This window comes from Lolium perenne, chromosome 5, assembly GCF_019359855.2.
Source record: "Lolium perenne isolate Kyuss_39 chromosome 5, Kyuss_2.0, whole genome shotgun sequence".
Taxonomy (NCBI): Eukaryota; Viridiplantae; Streptophyta; class Magnoliopsida; order Poales; family Poaceae; genus Lolium; species Lolium perenne.
Genome location: NC_067248.2, coordinates 171,422,436 through 171,432,764, shown reverse-complemented (window position 1 = coordinate 171,432,764; position 10,329 = coordinate 171,422,436). Strand labels below are relative to the sequence as shown.

At 41.6% G+C, this 10,329-nt stretch overlaps 1 long non-coding RNA gene across 8 annotated transcripts; it reads left to right on the top strand.

Moving 5' to 3' along the window:
• The first annotated feature begins 1,868 nt into the window (after positions 1 to 1,868).
• On the top strand, positions 1,869 to 9,402 carry LOC127300615 (uncharacterized). 8 transcript variants are annotated; one of them, XR_007851419.1, is made up of 12 exons: positions 1,869 to 2,444; positions 2,553 to 2,750; positions 2,928 to 3,037; positions 3,152 to 3,355; positions 3,439 to 3,491; positions 4,032 to 4,066; positions 4,142 to 4,271; positions 5,401 to 5,516; positions 5,700 to 5,972; positions 7,121 to 7,390; positions 8,276 to 8,462; positions 8,591 to 9,402. It is a non-coding gene; the product is annotated as an uncharacterized lncRNA (long non-coding RNA). The 8 variants fall into 8 exon arrangements; XR_007851418.1 differs by having other exon boundaries at positions 2,988 to 3,037; positions 4,032 to 4,271; XR_007851420.1 differs by lacking the exon at positions 3,439 to 3,491.
• Positions 9,403 to 10,329: the final 927 nt, after the last annotated feature.

The window sequence follows — 10,329 nt, the reverse complement described above, 5'->3', positions numbered from 1 at the left end:
AGTGTTGCCATAAGCATCTCATGGTCTTACATGGCTGTGATGAAGAAGATCAAACCCTGACTAACCTCAATGTTTTGGAACAAATGGTGATCATCTTCAACACCTTATAGCCTAGCTACTAGCTATATAGGGTTTCCTATACACCTGCAAGTTACCATGCCACTGTTAGCTAATTAGGCAACAATTTCATGATTAATTCCAGAATATGAAGTGGTAGAGATCGGGCAAAACCCTAACTCTGTTGTGGTGTGTTGAGCATGTTGGGGAACGGGCTACCTGAAACAAAAGTTTACCACGGACAAACCAAGATCATACCCTCATCGATCGATCCGGCGGAAGAGGTCGATGATGATGTTGATGTAGACAGGAGTCGATCTTCACAACTAGAGTCGTCTAGCCACAAAGAGATGTATTATCTCTTGAACCGCTCCTAGGATCAATTGTCCACACGTACGAGATCAACAACACCGCGTCGAAATGTGATAAAGCACATCCTCAAAGCGGCAATGTGTTGAGCGGCTAAATTAAATATAGATAGCGGTAGAGATCTTCCACATTTGCAAGCGGAAAATGGGTCGATTGCAGACGCTATCCATGAGGATGCTTGGCTTAGGCAAGTGGACTTTGCCGCTAGGCTTACAATTGACCATATCCGCCAAATTCTCGATCTCTATGGTCGAAGCTCCAGGATGTGGACTTGAACATGAAGGGCAAGGAATCCATCACTTGGAGCACTTTATCATCAGCAACATAGATATTCTTCTTCGTTGGCCTACCAGCTTGAGCTTCTTGGTGCCATGGCAACCTCTATGAAGACCCCCGTTTCACACGCTTGGGATCCTCCAAAGTGAAAGCTCTTCGCATGGCTGATCATTCATAATCAAGTATAGGCGGCGGACCGTTTCCAGTGCCAGGATGACCTAACTATTGGGAGTGCCCTCTTGGGTGTGAGGTGAAGGAAACTGGATTACAAATGTTATTCCACAAACTCTACTCTATTGACATATGGGATGCAGTCGGGTTAGTTGGATTTGGACCGCACGTTTGTTGCCAAGCCAATGCGAGAATGCAAAATATGGTGTTGCCACCCGGTGGCAATGCCCCCCACTGGCTGCCATCCGATCCAACTTGAGATTCTCACTGCATGCAAATCAACTATTACCTGCCATGCTGCTAATTACCTACACAACCTGCAAACCCCGCTGCCCGGACTACAGCTATGGCAGTGTTAACATCCGCACCAAGCGGAAAATATTCAGAGAGTGGCAGGTTGTTCCAGAGAGGCTATCACAGAACATAGCGTACCTGATACATGCATGATACATGCATGCATGAACCATGTGTAGTAATGATTCACTGCCAACATGCATCGATCAATCGATGGATAGTGCATGATAATATTTGTCAGATTGAATTTATGTTCATATTTTATCATGTGTAGACACACAGACAATTGATCGGTAGCTAGCTCTAGGAGCAGACAACACGTGATTTATTTTTTGATGTTGGACATGTGAATCGTTGAATCTAAAGGTATAATTGCTGCACCCCCATGGGCAACTCACAGCGATTAACGTTTCTGGGTCGTTGGATCTCGTCATGAGCTCTCAGGCGATGCATCCCATCCGTTAATCCTGGGCCACTAGCGTCTCCGGTCGTGGGCATCTCCGTTCAGTGCTCACCCTAGATCAAGCCATGGAATGGCCGATTTCTACCCACCTGCCACTGTACGTGGGACCCACACCAAGTTGGTCCACTCGTCGGTCCCCAGGGGTGGGCTTTGGACGAGTCGCGCGTGGCTGCGGGTGTAGGGGTCCGCCACCCACCCAATCCCCGCTCGCATTCCTCTCTCCCAATCCCCACTCCCCACTCCCCACTCCCATTCCTCTCCACTACAAACCCTAGGCCAATCTCCACTACGCTCGCCGCCAGCTCCCACTCCGACGGGATACTGTGAAAGCTTGGTGCGTCGGATCAAGGCAGGGAGCCAAGCGGGCCAGGGCGGGGAGGTGTGGCGATGCGCGGCTCCCGCACACGGTAGATCGAGGCGGAGGTGGGTCGTCGCCCTCCTCCAAATCCTGTTGCGCGATCTCCTCCCCAATCCCCCACCCGTGCTCTCCCAATCCCGCTCACTCCTCTCCTCGTCGTCGTCCTCGCCCTCCTTATCCTTCCCCAATCAACTCCCGCGTTGCTCGTCTCCTCCTTCGACCTCCAATCAACTCCCGCGCCCCTTCCATCTCGCCCTAGAGCAGACGCAGCGGGATGGCTAAGAAGCCTGCGGCGCGCCGCGGCCTTGGCCACCAGAGACGCGGAGGCAGAAGAGCGGCCGCGCCTGCACACGATGGCCGCCGATGAGCGGCGGCTGGCCGGCCTTGGAGATCTCCTCCGTTTACGTTGAGAAGGAGGAGGAGATTGTTATTGCTGCGTCCAACCTCCACGTATAGGTTCATCTCTCTCTCTCTCTCTCTCTGAAGATCTTTTTGCTAGGCAATGTCGTAGCCTACTCCGTCCTCTCTAAAGGAATGGAGAAAATCTTTTTTTTTCTTGTGCAGATCTATTTTTATGTATGCTTAGAAGGTGCTTGTTGAAAGTTGTAGCTAAAATTACTGTATGTGAAGAGTTGTGCCTGGGTTCTTTGGTGGAGATGAGGTGGTTGGAGAAGCGTTCTGGCTGGCACTGGTGCTCAAATCGTTTGGCTGATTCTCAGCAGAAGGTGATGCTCAGGGTTCCTACCATGACAGAGAGACAAGGTAAAAGGCAATTAAAACTGTCTCTGTTGTTTGGGTAGCTGTTAGGACTTCGAAAGTATGATTTGGTTATTTGATCAAACAACACAATATATACGATAGTTCATAGCAATCCTTGCATCATTTTCTTACCGTTCAATCTGCAGTTTATGTATCTAAATGCATCGACACATGTTTTAGGTGGAAGCTTGAGAACAAAAATCATGTTAAGTGAGATTATTCTGTCACATGTGTCAACAGGAACGAATGGGTGTGATGGGCAGAACACTTCAGCTCTGATTGTAAGGAGGGTATGATAGATTCAGCTTCTCGGTTACACATGTCCATTGATCATGTTTCTCGACTTCTCCATTTTGGATTTCTTGACAGTTCGTTGTGTGACATTGGCTGTGTTCTTGCTGCAGGTGTTCCTCTATCCATTGGGTTTCCATTGGTTGCATATATACAACACGCAAATTTCCATTTCTTTGGTCATGTTGCAAGATTGCAACTCATCTTTTTATAGTCCGTCTCATGCATGGTCAGGTTTCACATACAGTTCATGGAGTTTTTGATTCATTTTTGCTCAAGTAAAAAGATGCCCGTGGCCGCCGGCCACATCGCGTGAGGTGAGCGAGCACTATGTCAGTGTTCTAATTCTGCCGAAGCATAAGAACTGAAATATATAATTGTTCCAATGAACTCTTAACAGAGAGGCTTGGTCCGAGGCTCTTCTAGCATTTCTGAGAAGAAGATATGGACCAGGTGCTAGCTAGCTTCCCTTTGTGGCGCTGGTGCTAGCTAGCTTATTTTCTTTCTCTTTTGGCAATTGCTAGATCGCTGCATGTGTTACAGAATTTCTTTTTCCTAAAGAAATTATCAAGCTTGCTTGCTTGGCCATAGGCATTTTAAACTGTGGTGAACAAATAAGTGTCAACCAAGTGTTCCATACAGTTTGTTTGTGTCATGATGCTATATATATGAACTTTGGATGCAATAGTTTCATTCAAATTTCACCACCATATTATTTCAGCGGCTTATGAGCAAATTCCTTTTTTTCCTGCGAGGCCATATAATGTTACCTGGGTATAACATTGTGAGAGTCTATTGTTTTCAAGCATATATGTGCTAATTCAGTAGAAGGTGGTGTCAGTTTAGTTCATTTATCCTAACTGAGTCTTTTAGTTGGATACCATGCGCATTGCTTGCCTATGTAGACCATTTTCTTCTAAAATGCAGAATATTGATGGTTTTCTTGCTGTCTTGAATTTGTCTGATGGAAACTTCTCTCTCCAAACTCTGTAGCTTCCGTTTGCAGTAACAAGCATTGATGAGGATAGGTCTCTATTCTTCCCCAACTTAGAAGCTTTCGTTTTCAGTATGTGGTATCACATGTGGTTCCATGGCACTGATAGGTAAAACCAATTTTATGTCCAATACAAATTGGCATAGAAGAACATGATTAGGAGGGCGGAGTTACTGCTTTGGAGTTTGATAATTTTAACTTGGCCAATGCTTAATTTTGGCCGTGGTTCACATAGACTGGTAAGACTGATGTCCCTTTTTATTAATACTGTTGCTTTCTTTGTTTTACTGTTATCGTTTCTATCTAATATTATTATTTTTAAATCTTCATCCTCACATTTGTTTTAGCGATTTTGTAGAAGTACGATATCTTAGCTAGCTTTCCAGCCTTACTTTCGTTTTGACATATATATTTCTTGCGCTGCTAATTCACTTTGTATTATCTTTTATTCAGAGTACATATTGATAAATACCCCTGGTTCTTTCCGTTGCACACTAGAGAGCGACCTTTACATCCCATTTGCACAGAATTTCCATTACAACTTTTCGCTTGTCTTTTCATCTAGGATTAGCATATGTTACTGGTACTAAATGGGCGTGTATAGATTATTCTCTGGAAGGATACATATGGGTGAAGAAGAGTGCAGTTTTATTGTTTGGAGCCTTTGTCTCTAGGCTAGTGAATTTGGAAGGTGGAAGCCATTGTCTTGATGTAATTTCACTAGGATATAAATTTTTTTTTGCTACATTTTTTGGTGAACTTTTTGATACAATTGGGTGTTTCTAATCTGAATTGTTTCAGCACGAGGTCACTTCTGCATTAGGTAAACCTTATGGTTTCTTCTGCTTGTATAGCTAACGTGTTAGTCATATATGTGAGTTACTTCTACCATTTTGTTATCCGTATCTTCGAATCATATGCTTTGAATAATCCAGCGAGTTATCCATGTCATGTAACGCCTTCGTTCTGAGGCAAGGTTGCGGTGTCGTGGCTGCAGAGCAGCCAACAGAGGCCTTCCGTGTCTACTACTTTTTGATTGTTGCATGTGCTGCTTCGAGATTTAGCAACACAACGACCATACTTGAGTTCATGGCCCTGCACAATGTCTGTTAGTAGCTTATTTTTCATGACATTACAAGATTTTAATCATGGTTTGTCATTTGAATTCCCAGTATGGTAGGCTTTGAATATTCATCAATACTTTCTAATGTCAAAATACCTAAAAATGGGGTTTGCTTACTCTCTGAATTCATAGTTTAGCAGGGTACACAAAAGTTTTCCATTACATGTGTGTGTGGAATGTGCAAGGATGCATAATAGTATTGTGCAGTGTATCGTATGCTTGACAGTCTGCTGCTGCTTGTGTAGGTTGCTGAAGTTTGTATACAGACCATTTTGCAGTTGAGGCTGTTGATATTCATTAGCAAGTAAAATGCCGAGGAGCACGGGAAAAGGCAAAGCACGACCACATGGATCTGATAAAAGTAAGCAAGTGATCGGAGTTGCAGCTTTTACCAGTATGCCTTCGAGCATGTTCACTGATGCCGGTCAACAGGGTCACAAAGAAATTACCAACAGAATTGTCCATCTCATATAAAGTAGTTTGGAATTTACCTCAGCCCTTTAAACTTTTCTTATATATTGTTTTGTTTTATGTATATATGCAGTTCTGGGTATGTAGAAATATATGTTTAGGAAGAACAATTCTGGGCAGAAGCATACCGTGTCTGTGCAACAACTCTACATGCAGAACTGGCTGAATTAGCATCGAAAAATCACAAAATCAACTCTGCAAATTACAGTGACCCCGCAGATAAGCTCGGTGTTATACTTGTTGAGTCTGCTATTGATGATCCTGATCCAGGCAAAGGGACCATTATCAGTAGTCCTGACAACAAGTCCATCATTTGGTGTTTCGCAACACTGGTCATAATGTTCAGGTTAGTCAAAAGATCATTTGTGTAGCCTCCTCCGAAGATAGCAGTACCTACGTCCATCATGTGCAACTTCCAATCATTCCTTTGGTTCCGAGTATTCTAAACTAGAAAGCATGATCCCAGTTTAGTGTAGGTTTCTACTTTTTCGAAGTAATTTTAATCCTATGGGTTGAGAACCATCTTTTTCTTGCTTACGTTACCATATAATTACCAATCTATTTTCTTGCTTTTGGTTCCGAGTGTTGTTTCTCCATTTTGTTTGAGGATGTAACCCCTGGCTAAGTAAAACTACAAGTGACCGGCTGAATTATAGACTCATAAAAATGAGAATTCTTGACAATGCCTGTAATAATTTGGTAGAGCTTTTTATACTTCTCTCACTAACAATACGGTTTATAATGTCGCTGCTGAAACCAGTACTTACACCTGTCTGTAATCTGTAATAACTTACAACTATGTTAGTCTCATTATAGCCCATGCTGCTGGTTTCGAGTTCTCAGGTGCCGCTGCTTGCGGCACATATTATTCTTGGAGTTTTTTTTTTCAAATTAGCCACATAATTATATGTATTGTTTTATTCAGATTTTATATTCTAATTAGTAGTAGCCGAATAAAAGTTGGATCGACTGACAGGGTTCAAGTATTGTCAGATATGTGAAGATACCGGTTTTGATTGCTTGCTTCCTTAGTTATAATCGATGACTATTTTGCCTCTGCTTGTGTCTGTTTTGTTAGTTCATGTTGGTACAAAGAATACATTTATGTTGTGTTGGTTTACACCGTATGAAAAATAGTGCTCTGTTTGCCCGGTAATAAATAATTTCTAACTGCTTGAATTAGACATCTTCAAAACAAGTCCGTGACATGAATGTGTGCCTTAGATCCTTTCTATATGGTATAGTTTTGATATCATAGTTTTGAGAAAATTTGCATCTCCAGAGGGGGTCTCTTAATATTTGTGTGTCCATAATTTTTTCTTTTTATTGGCATGTGATTTACTTGACCTAACACTTTTGATCTGGAAAAGCAACTAATCTTCTTGATTGCACAAACATGCAGTGTACAACAAGTATCAAACACGACATGCTACTGTTTTGCTTTACTTGCTACTCTCTCCTTTTATTAATATTTTTTTTTTTTGAGAAACACAGTACAAACGCAGGCGCTCACATACACGCGCATACACTCACCCCTATGAACGCACACACGCACACCCTACCCCTATGAGCACCTCCAGAAGACTGAGCCGGCGGATTGGATCTTGAAATTGACGAAGTCACCACAGGCGCCTCGCTGTCGACGGGAACGTCGCCTCCCACTGAATGAATATTCCGCCTTTATGAGACACGCAGATGTCAAACCTGGGGTTTGAACTCTGGTGGGCTGGGGGTACAACCACCCTCCTAACCACCCAACCTCAGGTTGGTTCTCTCCTTTTATTAATATTTGCTTCCGCTTATTTTGAATAATGCCTTCACGTTATTTCGCTTTATATTCTCCTATTACAGAAATTAATCGAGTATGCAGAAATAATATGATATTGGTTTGTAGACCCTTAATGCCTTCTTTCATGTCCGAGTTCAGAACTTTTTACTACTGATAGCTGCTTATGAGCCATATTTAGAGATATGTAGTAAATAAATCTATTTTCCTACAACGCAATGCCCGTAAATTAAATGCGTGCAATGTTCTTTGACAATTCATTTTGCTACTTCTTGCATAATTAGGCGAGTCGTGCAGCTGTGCTTATGATATCAATCTAGACATATATTGATTCTTCCAGTTGCTTCAGATATTTTAAATGATTTTATCCTGTATGTTTGACATTCTGCAATGCACAATAATGATAAATTGATTTCACTTCTTAGAAGTTAATTTCTCAACTAATACATTTACATGAATTTTCCGTCTTTCTAAAATTGATATCACTCTAATTAGGTTTTCAATGAGTTTAACTAGATGTGTGATAATGCTCGAAGCATGCTACGTGAGGTCTCTGTCCTCTCATTGAATTGTTCTACAAATTTGCATCAAATATGTGACTCAAACATTTTATTGAATATATAGGTGATGGAGTAGCAGCCTATATCCATTGCAAAGGCTGGAATAATTGTGTCTTCAAATGCTAAAACATTTGTCCTAGCACATGCAAATCCATCCGAGTCAGACAGTATCCACCTTCCTCCAAAACTAATGTCATCAGTGCGAAAATATGCATCTTGAAGAATAAAATTGACGCTCGCCCCTGTCTTTTTGTTCACTTTTTATTTAGGATTTTCTCGAATTAATGATTCTTCTCTCTACAGATCCAAAATTCTACAGATTTTGGGGATTCTAAATTCCCGATGTACCAAGTACAATAGCAATGAGTGACATAGGTTGCTAAGAAAATATGGCGTGCCTTGCAAGTTCCTGAAAGAGGATCTATGTGGTACATGTGGCTGTTCTCGCGAATACAGATTGAAGAATTAAACTATATAGCTTGGATTGGAGGTATGGAGCGACGACATATTAGAAACTCTTGTGTTTCTCTCATTGATATTGGGCACCGCCAATGCATGCATGATTACTATCTGAATAATGTTGTCTATAATTTCTGACTGCAGTATTTGTATGCACAGGGACAATGTTTGTACGCTCAGAAGTACATTGCTACCTTTGATTTCCCCAGATCTTAGCCAAATCAGTAAACTTCAATGCTAAGGATTGAGGGTGACGAGTTACCATTCTTCCTAAGCTAAACCAAACTGAGAGAGATCTGAGGGGAAGAAAAAAAGATGCACCTGATTGAGACGGTGACCTGGTACAACAGCACGCGGTGTCGACACGCCGATGAGGCCACTGTACCCGTTCCGCTGGCGCTGTCAAGCACCTCAACCAGCGTTGTTGTCCCATAGGTGCTCTGCCTTTGGTTTCTGGTGGCAAGAGAACTGACACGTCGGTGTCAAGACCATCATGCAAGGAGCCACCACCTATGGACAGCAGCAACGCCATGGCTCTAGACAGCGCGGCCTTCAATTCACCATGATATTAAAATGCGGAGCAAGCATATGGTGAAACAATGGTGATCGTCTATTTGGTCGGTTGGAAGAGAGATTGAGCTCAAGGAGATGTGAAGAATCACGAGATGCCTGACCATCGACGGAGGAAAGAAAAGGGGATTGTAGAAGAAAGCAAGACACGAGCTAGACAGAGCCAAAGGGCTACAGAGGCAAGGAAAAAAGTTCTGCATGTCTGGTGTGCGTGTGGCCCTGTGTGCGCGTCAGTGGTCTGGGCTGGGCCTGATAGTATATTTGTTTAATTCCATAAAAAAGTTCCGTGGTCCTGATTGCGTCATGTTGATTTGTGGCACAATATTCTTTCTTTTGTCATTCAATCACCAACGAGTAAAACATACATTGAAATTGCAATTCTCTTTTACCGAGGCATCCTATCGTTTTCTCCACCCGTTTTTCTTCCATCATACAAAATGCAGGCCCGTGCGAAAGCCGGGGGTCATGCACAGCGCACTCATAAATACATTGAAACATGAAACAGTAATCATTTGGTATTGTCCGCGACCAAAACACCAGTCCATCTGTTGTTGGAAAACCAAAACTGATCCTGGGTGCATATGCATCCGGTATGTATAAAACATATTTAAAAGATGTAAAAAAGATAATTTTTGTACCCGGGTGGAATTTGTTTTAGCATATAGACGGACAAATTCCATGCGTGCAGGTAAGATTTTACATAAAATCGATAATTTTTGTACCCTGTGTAAAAAATATAAATAATGCCTCGAAAAATAGACTACTTTAGCATAAAAAAATTCTTTTTTTACACAGGACACAAAACATATCTGTTTTTCCTGAAATAACTTTATGAGTATGTAACATGTCAAGGTATATACGAGAAATTTTTATTTATATTTTTTAACATTTGTAAATATGTTTAATATGCATTTCAAATAAAGGGTCATGTCCGTTGTTGTTCCTTCCTTACTTTTGCTACTTTGGACATAGCCGTACAATGTTACTTAGTATATCTTCCAGTTTTCTTGATCATATAATTGTTTATCTAAAAAGCGTATTATTATTTTGCCGCCTGATTTTTATCGCCATCGTACCAAATGTAATCGGTGTGAATTCAACGAGACAAAATGTTTCAAATGGGCTGAAAAATTTATAGTGAATATATGACTGAATGTAAAAACGTGTTGCATTTTTATTTCCTTACCTTTCTTTTGTCATCTCTTTCACAATTGACTATTGGTTAATTTATCATTTTATTTTCAACGGTGTTAAGGCTTGGTGATGCAAGTCCTAATTAGATTTACATAACTTTTCTATTGTTGCTCTCAACAGAATTAACAACCCTT